The sequence below is a fragment of the Schistocerca serialis genome, chromosome 1 (assembly GCF_023864345.2).
Source record: "Schistocerca serialis cubense isolate TAMUIC-IGC-003099 chromosome 1, iqSchSeri2.2, whole genome shotgun sequence".
Taxonomy (NCBI): domain Eukaryota; kingdom Metazoa; phylum Arthropoda; class Insecta; order Orthoptera; family Acrididae; genus Schistocerca; species Schistocerca serialis.
In genome coordinates this window covers 1,245,208,387-1,245,226,485 of record NC_064638.1, presented here as the reverse complement: position 1 = coordinate 1,245,226,485, position 18,099 = coordinate 1,245,208,387, and the positions used below count along the sequence as shown (strand labels likewise).

The following is an 18,099-nucleotide window of genomic DNA, read 5'->3' as shown; positions in this document are numbered from 1 at the left end:
ACATGGTGGCATTGCTGTCAGGGTTCCGCCGAGCCATAACCCGTAGGTAGCGGTCATCCACTGCACTAGTAGCCCTTGGGCGGTCTGAGAGAGGCATGTCAACGACAGTTCCTGTCCCGTGGTACCTCCTCCATGTCCGAACAACATCGCTTTGGTTCACTCCGAGACGCCAGGACACTTCCCTTGTTGAGGACGCTTCCTGGCACAAAGTAACAATGCGGACGCGTTCGAACCGCGGTATTGACCGTCTAGGCATGGTTGAACTACGAGGTGGATTCAAGTTCTAAGGCCTCCAATTTTTTTTCTCCGGACTGGAAAGAGATAGAAACATGCGCATTGTTTTAAAATGAGGCCGCGTTCATTGTCTATACGCCCCAGAGATGGCAGCACCGTACGGCAGATGGAATTTTACCACCAGCGGCGAGAATGAGAACTGTTTTAAATAAAATGGCGACGTTTTCCTTACTTGAACAGCGTACAATCATTCGTTTTCTGAATTTGCGTGGGGTGAAACCAATTGAAATTCATCGACAGTTGAAGGAGACATGTGGTGATGGAGTTATGGATGTGTCGAACCGGCGGGGTCAGGGATTTTCTCTGCCTTGTGATGACTGGGTGTTGTGTGATGTCCTTAGGTTAGTTAGGTTTAAGTAGTTCTAAGTTCTAGGTGACTGATGACCACAGATGTTAAGTCCCATAGTGCTCAGAACCATTTGAACCATTTTTGATGTGTCGAAAGTGCGTTCGTGGGTGCGACAGTTTAATGAAGGCAGAATATCGTGTGACAACAAACCTCGGGCTCGCACAAGCCGGTCTGACGACATGATCGAGAAAGTGGAGAGAATTGTTTTGGGGGATCGCCGAATGACTGTTGAACAGATCGCCTCCAGAGTTGGCATTTCTGTGGGTTCTGTGCACACAATCCTGCATGACGACCTGAAAATGCGAAAAGTGTCATCGAGGTGGGTGCCACCAATGCTGACGGACGACCACATGGCTGCGCGTGTGGCATGTTGCCAAGCAATGTTGATGCGCAACGACAGCATGAATGGGACTTTCCTTTCGTCGGTTGTGACAATGGATGAGACGTGGATGCCATTTTTCAATCCAGAAACAAAGCGCCAGTCAGCTCAATGGAAGCACACAGATTCACCGCCACCAAAAAAATTTCGGGTAACCACCAGTGCTGAAAAAATGATGGTGTCTATGTTCTGGGACAGGGAGGGCGTAATCCTTATCCATTGCGTTCCAAAGGGCACTACGGTAACAGGTGCATCCTCCGAAAATGTTTTGAAGAACAAATTCCTTCCTGCATTGCAACAAAAACGTCCGGGAAGGGCTGTTTCACCAAGACCACGCACCCGCACATCGAGCTAACGTTACGCAACAGTTTCTTCGTGATAACAACTTTGAAGTGATTCCTCATGCTCCCTACTCACCTGACCTGGCTCCTAGTGACTTTTGGCTTTTTCCGACAATGAAAGACACTCTCCGTGGCCGCACATTCACCAGCCGTGCTGCTATTGCCTCAGCGATTTTCCAGTGGTCAAAACAGACTCCTAAAGAAGCCTTCGCCGCTGCCATGGAATTATGGCGTCAGCGTTGTGAAAAATGTGTACGTCTGCAGGGCGATTACGTCTAGAAGTAACGTCAGTTTCATCGATTTCGGGTGAGTAGTTAATTAGAAAAAAAATTGGAGGCCTTTGAACTTGAATGCACCTCGTACAGACAACACGAGGCGTGTGCCTCCTTCCTGGTGGAATGACTGGAACTGTTCGGCTGTCGGACCCCCTCCGTCTAATAGGCGCTGCTCATGCATGGTTGTTTACATCTATGGACGGGTTTAGTGACATCTCTGAACAGTCAAAGAAACTGTGCCTGTGATACAATATCTACAGTCAACGTCCATCTTCTGGAGTTCTGGGAACCGGGGGGATGCAAAAATTTTTTTGATGTGTGTATGTCAAACCATTTGGACCGTTTTCAAGGATAACTCTCTTTGTCAAAGCAGTAGGGCTTCATTTTCCACGAACATCAGTTCTCGAGTTCATACGACACAGCGCCTACATCAGCGTACGGATGCAAATCAAACACAAAGACAATCACCCGTATGTTGAATCACTTGTCTTCTATGCTAGCCACTGCAAACAATTCCTGCGAGTACTAACGCGAGACAGAATCAATTTATGTTTCTTCCTAACAAAGAATGGCACCGTTCCCGGACGTAGAGGTCTTAGACGTAAGAAACTGGTAATGTCAGAGCCGGACAGGGTCGGGAATAAATCGTCTTCAAGTTACGGCCGCAGGACGGCAACCAGTGAGCGATGGACGGTTTTAGAGGGTGTCCATTTAACGTAATTTGCCAGAGGTAGTATCTGAAATGCTAACGAGTGAAGTTTATGATTCAGTTGTTTAAGCTGAAGAGTCATAGCAGACTTTAAATTCTAGCCCACAGCTGTGTTTAGAAGCAATTTTTCTGTGATAATCGCTGGGTAAATTCTGTCTGCTACATCAAGTGCGGTGGAAGTATCATAATTACAGTGATTTGTTAAGATAGTCAGCAGCTACACACAAACAGCACTCCAGTAATGTTGGTCACGTATGGTACTGCAGTGTTTTAATGGTGAAATATAATGGTGACATGTTTTAAAATTCGCTAATGTGTATGAAACTTAAGAATGAGCTTTTTTAAAAAAAGTTTTAAACATGGCTGCGTAGTTCAGTGACCGTTTACAAATTAAAGTTGAAGCAACTACAGCCCTCGGTCATAAAATATAAGACTTTTAACTAGGTTTCAAAGCTTCTATGAGTGCGTTCATCAGAAGTTAAATATTCAAATTGGCCTATAACGTAAGTACAAATTTATGAGAAAATTTTTTTTACATAAAAGTGTAAGTACTGACTAACAGTACAAGAAAGAAAGTCACAAATTTTTAAAAAAAGAATACACGGAAGGCAAGCCACTATAGGCTACCGAGCGATGTGGCGCATTGGCTAGCACACTGGACTCGCATTCGGGAGGACAAGGGTTCAGACCCGCGTCCGGCCATCCTGATTTAGGTTTTCCGTGATTTCCTTAAATCGTTCCAGGTAAATGCCGGGATGATTCCTTTGAAAGGGCACGGTCGACTTCTTTCCTCATTCTTCCGTAATCTGATCAGACCGATGACCTCGCTGTTTGGTCTCCTCCCATAAACAACCCACTATTGGCTGCTCATACGTATAAAGCCAAAGGTAGTGACAGACTGAGGCACCCGCGTTAGCAAGAGCGGGCAGGTGAACATTACATGAAGAGTGCCATCTAGTAGCCATAAATATAAGTAGGCTACTTAACATTCAAATGAACAAACAAATGTCGTGTGACTAGAGCCTCCCGTTCTCCGAGTGCAAGTCTTTCGCTTTGACGACACTTCGGCGACTTGCGCGTCGATGTCGATGAAATGATGTTGTTTAGGACAACACAACACCCAGTCCCTGAGCGGAGAAAATCTCCGAGCCAGCCGGGAATCGAACCCGGGCCCTTAGGGTTGACATTCTATCGCGCTGATCACTCAGCTACCGTGGGTGGACAACATTCACATAAAGACAGACGAATATTATGATGAACATTATTCAGTACATGACGTAAAAGCCAATATTTTGTTTGACAGCAGCAGATAAGGTAACATTTTGTCTACATCAGAGGTTAGAAGTACAGTTTAAAGGAAGAAAACACCATTATAGAAAACACAGAAAGGGCTGAATGACACAGCCTGCAGAAAACCATATACATGAACCTGTGACTAAAGCTTTTTCGCTTAATGTTTATATTATACGTGACGTGTAAATACTGTTTGTTTTTGTGCTGTTTATCAGTTTTCAGTCTTCAAACTGTATTTCTAAGCTTTAACATAAACAAAAAGTTACCAAGTCAGCTGTCGTCAAATAAAATTTTGCCTATTGTTTCATGTACTAAATACTGTTCATATTAGCATTCACCTGTCTATATTTTACACATTAAGTAGCCTACTTATATTTACGACTACTAGATGACACTCTTGGTGTAATGTTCACCTGCCCGCACTTGGTAACCCGGGCGCTTCACTCTGTTGGTACGTGTGGCTCTACAGGAATGAGCAGCCCACAGTGCCTCGCCTTTCATGTATTCTTTTTAAAAAATTTTGTGACTATAGCCCTTCTCGCTTGATATTTATCTTACACGTGACATGTAAGTACTTTTCCTTTCTTGTACTGTTGGTCAGCACTTTACACTTACGTATAAACATCTTTTACCATAAATTTTTACTTATATTATAGGCCAATTTGAATATTTAATTTCTGATGAAAGCACTCACAGAAGTGTTGAAAGCTGGTCAAAAGACTTAAATTTTGTGACCGAAGGCTGTGATTGCCTTAACTTTAAGAATGAACTGTTATCTAACAAGTAAATCAATAACTATGAGCTGTAAGCTGATGATAATAGTAATCATAAATTAAATTTTAAACAGTTTTGTTTTCGCATATCCCGTTTTTTACACTAAATGCTCAAATTTTCTGTACTGCTGCAAGCTGACATTGTCGATGAAATGACTGGCGCCCCTCTCTAAAATTCCTCGCCTCTTGGGAATGCCTTCAAAAATTCCTCCAGACCGGTCGTCACAGGTGTTGACTTCCGTGCAGTTTCTCTTGATATGTTGAAAGATCCGATGATGGCAGCACAGGCGTGTCGAAACCAGTAATCGATAAAGAGATGTACAGGCTGATTACAATTAAAGTTAAAGTTTCAAACCGCTGTGGAAATAACACCACTGGTCAGAATGATGTCAAATTGCAACGGGATATTATCGGAGATGGGGGAAAACGTATGACAGAAGAAAAATAAATAGTTACAAATTGTTGCAGTAGGTGTCGCTGTAAGCATCATAATTTAATGTTGGTCGACTACAAATAACAAATGAATCATACAACAGCCGGCCGCGGTGGTCTAGCGGTTCTAGGCGCTCAGTCCGGAACCGCGGGGCTGCTACGGTCGCAGATTCGAATCCTGCCTCGGGCTTGGATGTGTGTGATGTACTTAGGTTAGTTAGGTTTAAGTAGTTCTAAGTTCTAGGGGACTGATGACCACAGATGTTAAGTCCCATAGTACTGAGAGCCATTTGAACCATTTTTTTTTAATCATACAACAATGCATAAGGTGTACGTTTGACGTTAAACAAACTGTACCCTGCACAGGTGTGATCCCGTTACTTACGTAAGCCCATCCACCACGGCAAGATCATATCTCATCGGACGGAAAAAATCGGTTCTTATCTGTCCCGAGGCCAAAAACCGCATAAAATGAATCAATGACATCGGTTTTTAAGTGTCCTGAGGCCAAAAACTGTATAACAAACATCAATCACGTCGGTTTTTAATTGTCCTGAAGCCAAAAACCGTATAAAAAGCATCGATCAAAATTAAATCGGATTATTAATTTCCGTGTGACTGGCGGAAAACATGTTCAGTTTGCTGTCCACCGTTTTCTGAAACAAGTTAAAACCGAGAAACAGCATATTCCACAACTCATCAAAGTGTTTCCGGGGACACGTTCAGAATCTGTTGCGCAATGCGTGCCTTCACTGCAGCTAAGTTTGCAATTGGAACGCTGAACACAACATCTGTCAGATACTGCACAGCCAGAAGTCACACGGATTAAGATCAGGTGATAGCGCCGGCCAGGCTGTAGGGAAATGGCGGCTAGCCGGCCGCTGTGGCCGTGTGGTTCTAGGCGCTTCAGTCTGGAACCGCGCTGCTGCTACGGTCGTAGGTTCGATTCCTGCCTCGGGAGTGGATGTGTGTGATGTCCTTAGGTTAGTTACGTTCAAGTAGTTCTAAGATCTAGGGGACTGATGACCTCAGATGTTAAGTCCCATAGTGCTCAGAGCCATTTGAACCATTTTGAATGGCGGGTGATAATTGTAGCATTTCCGAAATGGAGCTTCAGCGGCTGCTTAACTGTATTTGCAATGTGCGGAGGTGCACCATATTGCATAAAAATTATCCCATCCACACATCTATTCTGTTGGAGAGCTGAAACGACGTGGTTGGGCAAAAGACACTCATACCGCTTACCAGTGACGGTACAGGTTACATGAAGAAAGCACCTGTCTCTTCGAAAAAATATGGCCCAATGATAAATGATGCCGTCAACCCGCGCCGCACAGTGACCTTTTCAGGATGAAGTGGTACTGGTAGATTTGCGTTTGGTTTTTCCGTTGCCCATATTCTACAGTTCTGTGTATTGACATATCGTGGCAGATGGAAGTGGGCTCCGTCTGTCAGCAAAATCTTCCACAGCCAATCACTGTCCACTTCCATACGAGCAAACAATTCTAGAGCAAAGGTCTCTCTTGCTGGCAGGTCAACAGGACGCAACTCGTGCATATGGGTAATTTTCAATGGGTAGCAAAGAAGGATGTTTCGTAGGATTTTACGCACCTTGGTCACATGTATGTCCAATGTTCCGGCAATTGTCCGTGCACTACACGTTTGCACACCACCACTCGTCTTCTCCTGCATTCCTGTGGCCACTGCTTCCACTGACGTCGAATCAATTCGTTTCCTCTAACAGGTTGCACGCCAAAAGAACATGTCTTTTCGAAGTTCCGAGTCATTTTCTCCAGACCCACGACAGTCATCGGACCATCGCCCTTTTTTTCAAACGCTTCAGTGTCCGGAACTTTTGCAGTGCGACGTGTGCACAGTACTCATTCTTGTAATACAGATTTACAAGCAGAGCGCCATCCTGTGTTGAGACAGTCATGGTGAACGTCGCACGTGCGGAAGGAAGAAAAGCCGTGTACTCGGCTTCTTTATATCAACTTCAATGGGTCGTGCGCATGACCGGTGTTTTCATCTAAGTATTCTGACACATACAGCGCCATTTGTTGATCAATTTTCAAACTATTTTTTTTCTTCTGCCATACGTTTTCCCGCTTCTCCGATATTATTTCGTTGCAGTCTGATATCATTCTGACCAGTGGTGTTATTTTTCCAGCGTTTTGAAAGCTTAACTTTAATTTTTAACCACCCTGTACCAGCGATCTTGGCGAACATGATTTTTTAATAATGCAACGATTCAAATCGACCACAACAGCTGACACAGTGTCAAACATGTATACAAGTTAAGTCGGAAGTTTCAGTGCTTGCGGTTGGAGGAATCTGGTTTCGGATGACGAACCATGTAGGGTCAAACAATGGATTCTCCATGGAGGAATATGAACAATGTAGGAAAAGGTTGATCGGTAGTTACCCTAAAGAAGTCCGCCCCCGGTAGCTGAGTGGTTAGCGCGACAGGCTGTCAATCCTAAGGGCCCGGGTTCGATTCCCGGATGAGTCGGAGATTTTCTCCGCTCAGGACTGGATGTTGTGTTGTCCTAATTATAATCATTTTATCCCCATCGACGCACAAGTCGCCGACGTGGAGTCAAATCGAAAGTCTTGCGCCCGGCGAACGGTCTACCCGAGGGGAGGCCCTCGTCACACGACCGCAGAGAAGACACTTCAAGTTGCAAACAGGATTAAAAGACACTTACATAAAGCTTTCGGCCACGGCCTTCATCAGAAAAAGAGAGACACACACCACTGGTACACCCAAGTAAGCACAGCTCCTGCACACATGAACGCCAACTTGGAGCTAGCGGCAAGGTGTGCTTGTGTGTACGAATAGTTCGTGTTTCTATTTTCCTAATTAAGGCTGTGGCCTAAAGCTTTATGTAAGTGTCTTTAATTGTGCCTGTCCGCAAGTTAGATGTGGCGTGGCCGCGTGGTTTTGAGGCGCCATGTCACGGACTGCGCGGCCCCTCCCGCCGGAGGTTCGAGTCCTCACTCGGGCATGGTTATCAGTGTTGTTCTTAGCGTAAGTTGGTTTAAGATAACCTCAGCAGTTTGGTCCCCTAGGAATTCACACACATTTGAAGATTTTTGAAAGTGTGTTCTTTGTGGTAAGTAAAAGCACTCCGTCTTCAGGCCACAAGTGGCCCATCGGTGCCATCCGACAGCCGTGTCATCCTCAGATGAGGATGCGGATAGGAGGGGCGTGTGGTCAGCACAGCACTCTCCCAGTCGTTATGATGGTTTTCTTTGACTTTGACTATACGGTCGAGTAGCTCATCAATTGGCATCACGAGGTTGAGTGCACGCCGAAAAATGGCAACAGCGCATGGCGGCCTGGATTGTCACCCATCCAAGTGCCGGCCACGCCCGACAGCGCTTAACTTCGGTGATCTGACGGTAAGCGGTGTATCCACTGCGGCAAGGCCGCTGTTTTAACGGTAAGAAGCATTCTGTCTTTTCTTATATTGTTGAAACATGTGGTGTATGCTGAATTAGACTGGTCAGCGAGCTGGACGCTAATAATAAATCATCATCAGAACAAGAATCTATTAATTAAAGTTTACAGTCTTGTATTTTTCTCTGTGTCAGCGGCCTTGTCACACTTGTAGTGCTGATTCTCATCACGTCACCAACCAAAGTTACGCGCTATCGGGCTTGATTAGCACTTTGATGTATGACCCCCGGGTCTGTTGGCAATGGGGGTACACCCAACCATTGTGAGGCCAGTTGAGAAGCTACTTGACTGGAAAGTAGCGGCTCTGGTCAGGAAAGCTGAGCGGCCTTGAGAGCCGTGTGTTAACCACTTGCCTCTCCGTATCCGCATTCAGTGACGGTAATCAACTAAAGAGGACATGGCGGTCGGTCGGTTCCATTCAGCCTAATGCGGCCTGTTCGGACAGAGAGTTATTCTTCTCTGTGTCGTGTCTGCCGAGATAGGTGAGAGATGAACGTGGCGGATTGCCGTCCTTACGGCCCGGGTTCGATTCCCGTTTGGATCGGGGATTTTCTCCGCTCAGGGACTGGGTGTTGTGCTGTCTTCATCATCATTTCATTCACGTCCGGCGCGCACGTCGCCCAATGTGGTGTCGAATGTAGTAAGACCTGCACCAAGGCGACCAGCTTCGCAAGGGGCCTCCCGGCTAATGGCGCCAAATGCTCATTTCCATTTATTTCTCTGTGTCGTAACCAAGGTCGGCGGCAGTGCAGCACAGAACCTCAGGGATTGCTGATGCTGTCCCAGCAAACTCTGCGAGATGTCGCGTGGTGGCGTCCAGCTCACGCAACAACGGTGTGGGGCGGGCAGCAGGATGTGTTGGCCATCTTCTAACATTCTGCGTGGTGTCTGTTTGTTCTAAGTCGTGTCTCTCTACCACTTTCGCGCAACGACTCTCTGAGCGTGTTTTTTTAGGGAATTGAGTAGTTTGAACTTGACCTGCTGCTGGTAAGGAGACGCCAGACCACACATGACATGTAGAGTTCAGAAGAGTTCAGTGAGACTAGCGATGATATAATCAAATACTTAATGATTTCAGCGTCAGCTCCACTGCACTCCCTGTAAAAGAATCTTAATACTAAGTAAATTTAGTGGAAGGGGTTCAAGGCTTTCCTATTTTTAGTTAGCTGGTAAAATAATGGCGAAAAAGCAGTTAAGTTTACCATTGGAATTTTTATTCTACTCACAAAACATTGTTTATAAATTGCGCTATCGATGAAAAGAAATATTTTAATACAGGATGATAAAAACCAACTGCGTTCAACAAACATGTGAACGAATATTCCCTGAATGGGTTTCCAAGTTCTATAATGGATCGAAGGATGACCTATGCCATATCATATCTATAAACTAGGTTTAAATTAAGTTTCATAAAAGAGAAAACTATCAAAAATGGTCTACAGTGACCCTCAATTATCTTTAATTACTTATTTAACTTGTCGTAAATTACAGTGGCTGATGTGGCTTCTCAATAATTATATAACAGAAAAATCCTCGCCTTTCAGATTTTAACTTCAAGTAGCAAATGTGAATACCACGAAGTTTAATTGACGATCGACACTAGTATTACGTAAAGAGGGGGTGTAACAGATGAGACGTCTGCTGTTCTGAGTGAAGCCTTACGCGCTCTTATGCGGCATCGCGTGCGTTCATTACCTTGTCGGTGGTTAGTCAGCGTCAGGGGGCGTCGGGGGACGCAGCTCCACGCATCTCGCCGTCTCAGTAGCTATTCTCTGTAACCTCTCCTTACTACAATTTCCCGAAGTTGGTTTAAGAAAAATGTATCTGGGTGAGTTTTCAACTGACCAATCAGTGTCTCAATGTTAACCTTAAGCTCCATCTACAAAAATTCGAAACGTTATACTTTTCGTGGTGGGGTAATGTTTTTAATGTTTGCTACACAACAGAGACGCCTATAATCTCACGTTAAAAATTGCACCTGATGTGGCCCTTTTTGCCGGCCGCGGTGGTCTAGCGGTTCTAGGCGCGCAGTCCGGAACCGCGCGACTGCTATGGTCGCAGGTTCGAATCCTGCCACGGGCATGGATGTTTGTGATGTCCTTAGGTTAGTTAGGTTTAAGTAGTTCTAAGTTCTAGGGGACTGATGACCACAGTAGTTACGTCCCATAGTGCTCAGAGCCATTTGAACCATTTGGCCCTTTTAGTGTTACGGTAAGATCTATACTGTTCTTATGGAGGGCTCTATCTTTTGGCTTGGCAGTCGGATGGCGATGTGGGTGTCCCATTGTCCCGCTCTTATCGTAGGGCCTTCTAGTCTACACAGCTCTGCTCTCGGCTTCTCGTTTCTCCCCTCGGAACTGCGTCTGCTTCACGGTGGGAAGGTGTGACATGCATTTAGGCGTTCTTGTGTTAGTCTGTGGTATTCCATTTGCTCAGTAGTTGATCATATTACTTTGGTTAATTTAATGTCAGGATTTATTCAGAGCTATGTGACATACTGCCGGCTTTGCTGTCATGTCAGTGTTTTCATGGAAGGTGTTGGATTTGCCTGACACAATCTGTGTTCTAACCAAAGTACTGTAGCGAGGTCTCGAAAAATCTTCAGTCCAGTCACAAATTTGGTTTTGTACTGCATCCCCATTGGAAACCCTCGCTCTGAGAACGTTAGGAGAGTGCAGTGTCTGTACAGTCGGCTTGTAGCTGCTTCCTAAAGCTGTGCCTGCTTCTGGACTGGCACGCGTCTTTCACTTTTCTGCTACCAGCACGGACCTCTGCGAGAGCAGTGTTATTGCCACCACTGCCGCTGTCACCACCGCGGATCGGCTGCGTGAACAATTCTCCGCGCACGGACGCGCAGGCGCGCCGTAGAAAGCACCGCCGATGGGATCTGCGCGCCCGCTTTCTCCGCGGTTCGCGCGACGCCGCGCCTCACCGCAGCGCACCGCGAAAGTGAATACGCGCAGCGCGCGGCTGGCTAATCAGATTGCCGTCGCGGCGGCAGGTCGCGCATGCGCCGTGCCGGCTGTCCCACGTCAGGCGCCGAGGGCAGCCGGCGTGGGCTCTGGGGCGCCTGTCCACGGAGAAGCTGGCTGTAGCGTCAGCACACGGATCGTGCTTTCGAACGTCAACGTTGAACGTGCCGACTTCAACGTGCTGCTGAACCCTCACAAGGGAACCTCCCCATCGCACCCCCCTCAGATTTCGTTATAAGTTGGCACAGTGGATAGGCCTTGAAAAACTGAACACAGATCAATCAAGAAAACAGGAAGAAGTTGTGTGGAACTATGAAAAAAATAAGCAAAATATACAAACTCAGTAGTCTATGTGCAACATATTCAACATCAAGGGTAGTGTGAGCTCAAGAGCGCAGTGGTGCCGTGGTGAGCGTGAGCAGCAGTGGAACGAGAAATCCTTGGTTCAAGTCCTCCCTCGAGTGAAAAATTTAATTTCTTTATTTTCGCAGTTATGATCTGTCCGCTCGTTCATTGACGTCTTTGTTCAGTGTAATAAGTTTTGTGTCTGTGTTTTGCGACCGCACCGCAAAACCGTGCGATTAGTAGACGAAAGGACGTGCCTCTCCAATGGGAACCGAAAACATTTGATCGCAAGGTCATAAGTCAACCGATTCCTCTACAGGAAAACACGTCTGATATATTCTATACGACACTGGTGACGGCATGTGCGTCACATGACAGGAATATGTTGTCGACCCACCTAACTTGTACACTTGGCGAATAGGTAAAAAGATTCTTCTACCTTGCCCGATTTAGGTTTTCTTGTGGATGTGATAATCACCCCCAAAAAAGTGATGAAAACATAAGAGTTTGTCACATAAACTGCAACAAATGACTGCAACAGTCGCACAGTTTTCCCTGTGCTCTGTCAAAACATATGTTTTTAGCGTTTTCAAATTTTTCCGTGTGTAGACCGTCAAATCCTGCATATGTCCAAGCAAATATGAACATGTCCTGGAATTTTGGAGAACGAAGTTGATTGTGTGTGTGTGTGTGTGTGTGTGTGTGTGCCTGAACTTTGATAATTGTCTGAAAATAAAAAATTAAAATTTTCACTCGGGGGAATAATCGAACCAACGACCTTTGGTTCCACAGCTGTTCACGCCAACCACAGGACCACGGCGCTACTGGGATAGTACATTTCTTAATGTTACATATCCTAAGCATGGACTACTCAGTTTGTATATTTTGCTTATTTTTTTCATAGTTCCACACAACTTCTTCCTGTTTTCTCGATTGATCTGTGTTCAGTTTTTCAAGGCCTATCCACTGTGCCAACTTATAACTAAATCTGAGGGGGGTGCGATGGGGAGGTTCCCTTGTCAGCAACGATGCAGCTTGTGCATACGGCACATGGGTCCCGATGTGGTATACGCGATCACAATGCGCTTCAGCGGCAGTTGTCGGCTGTATCTCACTCGTAAATCGTTCTGTTTACGGAATTGACGGGTGTAAAATTCCCATACTAGCTGTGTTAAAACTTACATTTCCCCACCTGTCAATATGCTACTATGTTCTGTCAAAAGCATACATAAATAAAAGCTTCAATATCCGTGAAAGTGCTATGAGGTAAAAAGGAAAGTACCACGTTCAGTCAATAAGGACAAAGGCTTATAAAAGTTCCATTATTAATAGTGCGATTCAACTTTTCAATAGTTCTTCACACGAGGTAAAAGTTATTTCACCTTTCTCATTTTTTAGCTAAACCCTTAGGTCATTCTTCTACATCTACATCTACATCTACATGGATACTCTGCAAATCACATTTAAGTGCTTGGCAGAGGGTTCATCGAACCACCTTCACAATCCTCTATTATTCCAATCTCGCATAGCGCGCGGAAAGAGTGAACACCTATATCTTGCCGTACGAGCTCTGATTTCCCTTATTTTATCCTGGTGATCGTTTCTCCCGATGTAGGTCGGTGTCAACAAAATATTTTCGCATTCGGAGGAGAAAGTTGGTGATTGGTTTTTCGTGAGAAGATTCCGTCGCAACGAAAAACGCCTTTCTTGTAGTGGTGTCCAGCCCAAATCATGTATCATTTCTGTGACACTCTCTCCCATCTTTCGCGATAATACAAAACGTGCTGACCTTCTTTGAACTTTTTCGATGTACTCCGTCAGTCCTGTCTGGTAAGGCTCCACACCGCGCAGCAGTATTCTAAAAGAGGACGGACACGCGTAGTGTAGGCAGTCTCCTTAGTAGGTCTGTTACATTTTCTAAGTGTCCTGCCAATAAAATGCAGTCTTTGGTTAGCCTTCCCCACAACATTTTCTGTGTGTTCCTTCCAATTTAAGCTGTTCATAATTGTAATACCTAGGTATTTCGTTGAATTTACGGCTTTAGATTAGACTGATTTATCGAGTAACCGAAGTTTAACGAGTTCCTTTTAGCAGTCATGTGAATGACCTCTCAATTTTCGATATTTAGGTCAACTGCTACTTTTCGCACCATTCAGATATCTTTTCTAAATCGTTTTGCAGTTTGTTTCGATCTTCTGTTGACTTTATTAGTCGATAAATTACAGCATCATCTTCAAACAACCTAAGACGGCTGCTCAGATTGTCTCCAAAATTCTTAATATAGATAAGGAACAGCAAAGAGCCTATAACACTACGCCAGATATCACTTCTGTTTTACTCGATGACTTTCCGTCTATTACTAAGAACTGTTACCTCTCTGACAGAAAATCAAAAATCCAGTCGAATAACTGAGTCGATATGCCATAAGGAGGCAATTTTACTACGAGCCGCTTGTGTGGTACAGTGTCGGAAGCCTTCCTGAAATCCAGAAATACGGAGTCGATCTGAAATCCCTTGTCCGTAGCACTCAACACTTCATGTGAATAAAGAGCTAGTTGTGTTTCACAGAAACGATGTTTTCTAAACCCATGTTGACTGTGTGTCAACAGACCGTTTTCTTCAAGGTAATTCATGATGTTCGAACACAATATATGTTCTAAAATCCTGCTGCATATCGACGTTAACGGTATGGGCGTGTAACTTAGTGGATTACTCGTACTACCTTTCTTGAATATTAGTGTGACCTGTGCAACTTTCCAGTCTTTGGGTACGGATCTTTCGTCGAGCGAACGTTTGTATATTCTTACTTGATCACTTTTCCTGTTCAGTGGTAGAATCTTTAAGACATATGAAACACAAAACTTAACAGAAGGAGGGGCATAATATCTTACTGTAAGTACTGCAATCTGCCCTGTAGATTAAACAATCGGACAAACTGACTCCTCAAAAAGAGCGCACTTATGGTTACATAACACCGGGTATTATAGTATACCCTTACTTTAAATTAATCAGAAACTATGACAATGATTTAGAAACGCGAAGGTTAGTAGAAAGATTTCCGATGTAGTGGGACACGAATCACCAGCAGAACACATTTCTTCTTCCGAATCTGTATCACTACGCTAATCTGACCATAAATAGTTAATGACTCTGGCTAGCATGTTACAGGTCCAGTAACTTTTAATCGCAGCTACGTTATTAACAGAAATTTAACTATTACAAGTTATACCAAGAAAACTATAACTAAACTAAACATCTCCCGAACAGACAATGAAGGCCACCGGCACCGACCGGCCGCCTTGTCATCCTAAACCCATAGGCGTCTCCAGATGCGGATACGGACAGACATGTGGTCAGCACACCACTCTCCCGGCCGTATGTCAGTTTCCGAGACTGGAGCCTCTACTTCTCAATCACGTAGCTCCCCAGTTTGCCTCACAAGGGCTGAATGCACCCCGCTGGCCAACAACGCTCGGCAGACTGGATGGTCACCCATCCAAGTACTAGCCAAGCCCGACAGCGCTTAACTTCGGTGATCTGAAGGGAACCGGTGTCACCAATGCGGCAAGGCCGCTGGCAAATTTTACCAACAACGAAGCCTTTTTTGATGGATCTTCAATGTGCCGTTGCCTTCAAACGGCATACTCTCTTAATATGCAAGTTACAATATTTCTGTAACCAAGAATATGAAGTTTGTCGTCATTTTATTACAACGAAACACGCGATTAACGACTGGTTTTTGAGAGATTCTCAATTTTCTGGTTCTCAGAAACAGCATATACAGGGTGAGTCACCTAACGTTACCGCTGGATATATTTCGTAAACCACATCAAATACTGACGAACCGATTCCACAGACCGAAGGTGAGGAGAGGGGCTAGTGTAATTGGGTAATACAAACCATAAAAAAATGCACGGAAGTATGTTTTTTAACACAAACCTACGTTTTTTTTTAAATGGAACCACGTTAGTTTTGTTAGCACATCTGAACATATAAAGAAATGCGTAATCAGTGCCGTTTCCTGCATTGTAAAATGTTAATTACATCCGGAGATATTGTAACCTAAAGTTGACGCTTGAAACATTGTCCTCACTTCATTGCAGTGGCCCAAACAGCTGCAACATACATCGCGCTTCTACAGAATGATCTGCCAACGTTGCTCGAAAATGTCCCACTGGAAACGCGTCGACGTATGTGGTATCAGCATGATGGTGCACCTGCACATTCCGCAATTAACACTAGGCTGACCCTTGGCAGGATGTTCGACGGGCGTTTCATAGGACGTGGAGGACGCATAAATTGGCCAGCCCGTTCTCCTGATCTTACACCTCTGGACTTCTTTCTGTGGAGTACGTTAAAGGAGAATGTGTACCGTGATGTGCCTACAACCACAGAGGATACGAAACAACGTATTGTGGCAGCCTGCGGCCACATTACACCAGATGTACTGCGGCGTGCACGACATTCATTACGCCAGAGATTGCAATTGTGTGCAGCAAATGATGGCCACCACATTGAACATCTATTGGCCTGACATGTCGGGACACACTCTATTCCACTCCGTAATTGAAAACGGAAACCACGTATATACGTGTATCTCACCCCTCATGGTAATGTACATGTGCGTCAGTGAAAAAGACCAATAAAAAGGTGTTAGCATGTGGACGTAATGTGCTGTTCCAGTCTCTTCTGTACCTAAGGTCCCTCACCGTTCCCTTTGGATCCCTACGTAATTCGGTGCTCTCCGATACACAGGATCGAACAGCGGAGGAGTGGTACTCAAGCGTCAACTTTAGGTTACAATATCTCCGGATGTAATTAACATTTTACAATGCAACAAACGGCACTGATTACGTATTTGTTTATATGTTTAGATGTGCTAACAAAACTAACGGGGTTCCGTTAAAAAAAACGTAGGTTTGTGTTAAAAAACATACTTCCGTGCATTTTTTTATGGTTTGTATTAACCAATTACACTAGCCCCTCTCCTCACGTTCGGTCTATGGAGTCGATTCGTCAGTATTTGATGCGGTTTACGAAATATATCCAGCGGTAATGTTAGGTGACTCACCCTGTATACGAACGCAATTCCATAATTAAAGAAACAAACTGGTCTCGGGAAAAAACTGTTAGTAGGGCAAGTTTGTTACTTTTATGGCTTTAAGTTGGCATCACTGGCATGAGTCCTGATCAGCTGATGTATCAACATTTTTTTGTTTATAGCTTCAAAAATACATTTCAAGATGACGAGTCCACTTGAAACATCCGCGTTAGTTGAGCAACGTTCTGTTATTCGTTTTTTACTTGCTGAAGGGGAGAAACCAGTGAAAATAAACTGTAGAATGTCTAAAGTTTATGATGAAGGTTGTATAAATCGTGCGAATTTTTACAAGTGGGTAGAGCAGTTCAAAAATGGTCGCGACTCAGTGCCTGATGAACACCGTTCTGGCCGAACACTGGTGCACAGTTTCAACTCCCTCACTTGAAACTCGAAATGGTGACATTATTCGCCCCGACCGCAGTGTGAGTGTGGAAATGAGAGTTGATAAGGTTCAAGTTACTGCTGCTTTAGTTCATAACATTATCTGTAGCAAGCTGAAGTACCTCAAAACACATGCAAGATGGGTCCCATAGGAGTTGATGCGTCTACAGAAGGAAACGAGGTTGAGAGTGTGCACAGAGCTAAAGCAACGCTATGAAAGAGGTGAGCAGTGCCTGAACAAAACTTTAACTTGTGATGAATCTTGGGTTCACTATTATGAGCCAGGATCAAAAAGACAAAGCATGGAGGGGAAGCACACCAACTCACTTGTCAAGAAAAAATTCAAAACCCAAGCATCAGCAGGAAAAGTCATGTTGACGGTGTTTTGGGGTGCTGAAGGTCCAGTTTTTGTGGTTATCTCGAAGAGCAGCGTACAATGAACAGCCAGTACTACTCGGATTAGGTTTTAAACAAGACGAAGCCACCCAAGAGAGAGAGACGTCGTGGATTTCAGAGGAGAGGTGAGTTTCTCCAGCAAGACAATGCGCATCCTCATATTTCTCAACTAACCCGTGAAACCATCGACAAAATGAACTGGGAAGCACTGCCTCATCCCCCTTACAGTCCTGATTTAGCACCTAGTGATTTCCATTTTTTTGGTGCATTGAAGGAGACATTACTTGGGAAGAGGTTCCACGAAAACAAGGACGTGAAAAGTTTGCAGGAAATAGGTTCAATCGTCAAGATAAAGAGTTCTTTGCTCCCGGAAAAGCTAGTAGCCAGTTGGAACAAGTGCATCAATGTTCAAGGGGATTATGTTGAAAAGTGGAAAACGTATTGTTTAGCAAAAATAAACGCTTTTCTCTCCAGACCAATTTGTCTCTTCAATTATTGAGTGACCCACGTACATAGGAGCATCAACTGAAAGCCAATACGGCGCCTCGCGACTGAAAGCAGATGGCGTGCTTGTGACTCAGATGGCGTTCTGCCAT

The 18,099-nt window shown here is 44.7% G+C and overlaps 1 pseudogene; it reads right to left on the bottom strand.

The window, feature by feature from the left end:
* Positions 1–15,085: 15,085 nt before the first annotated feature.
* LOC126425021 (5S ribosomal RNA) lies at positions 15,086–15,203 on the bottom strand (annotated as a pseudogene).
* Between the last annotated feature and the right edge of the window lie 2,896 nt (positions 15,204–18,099).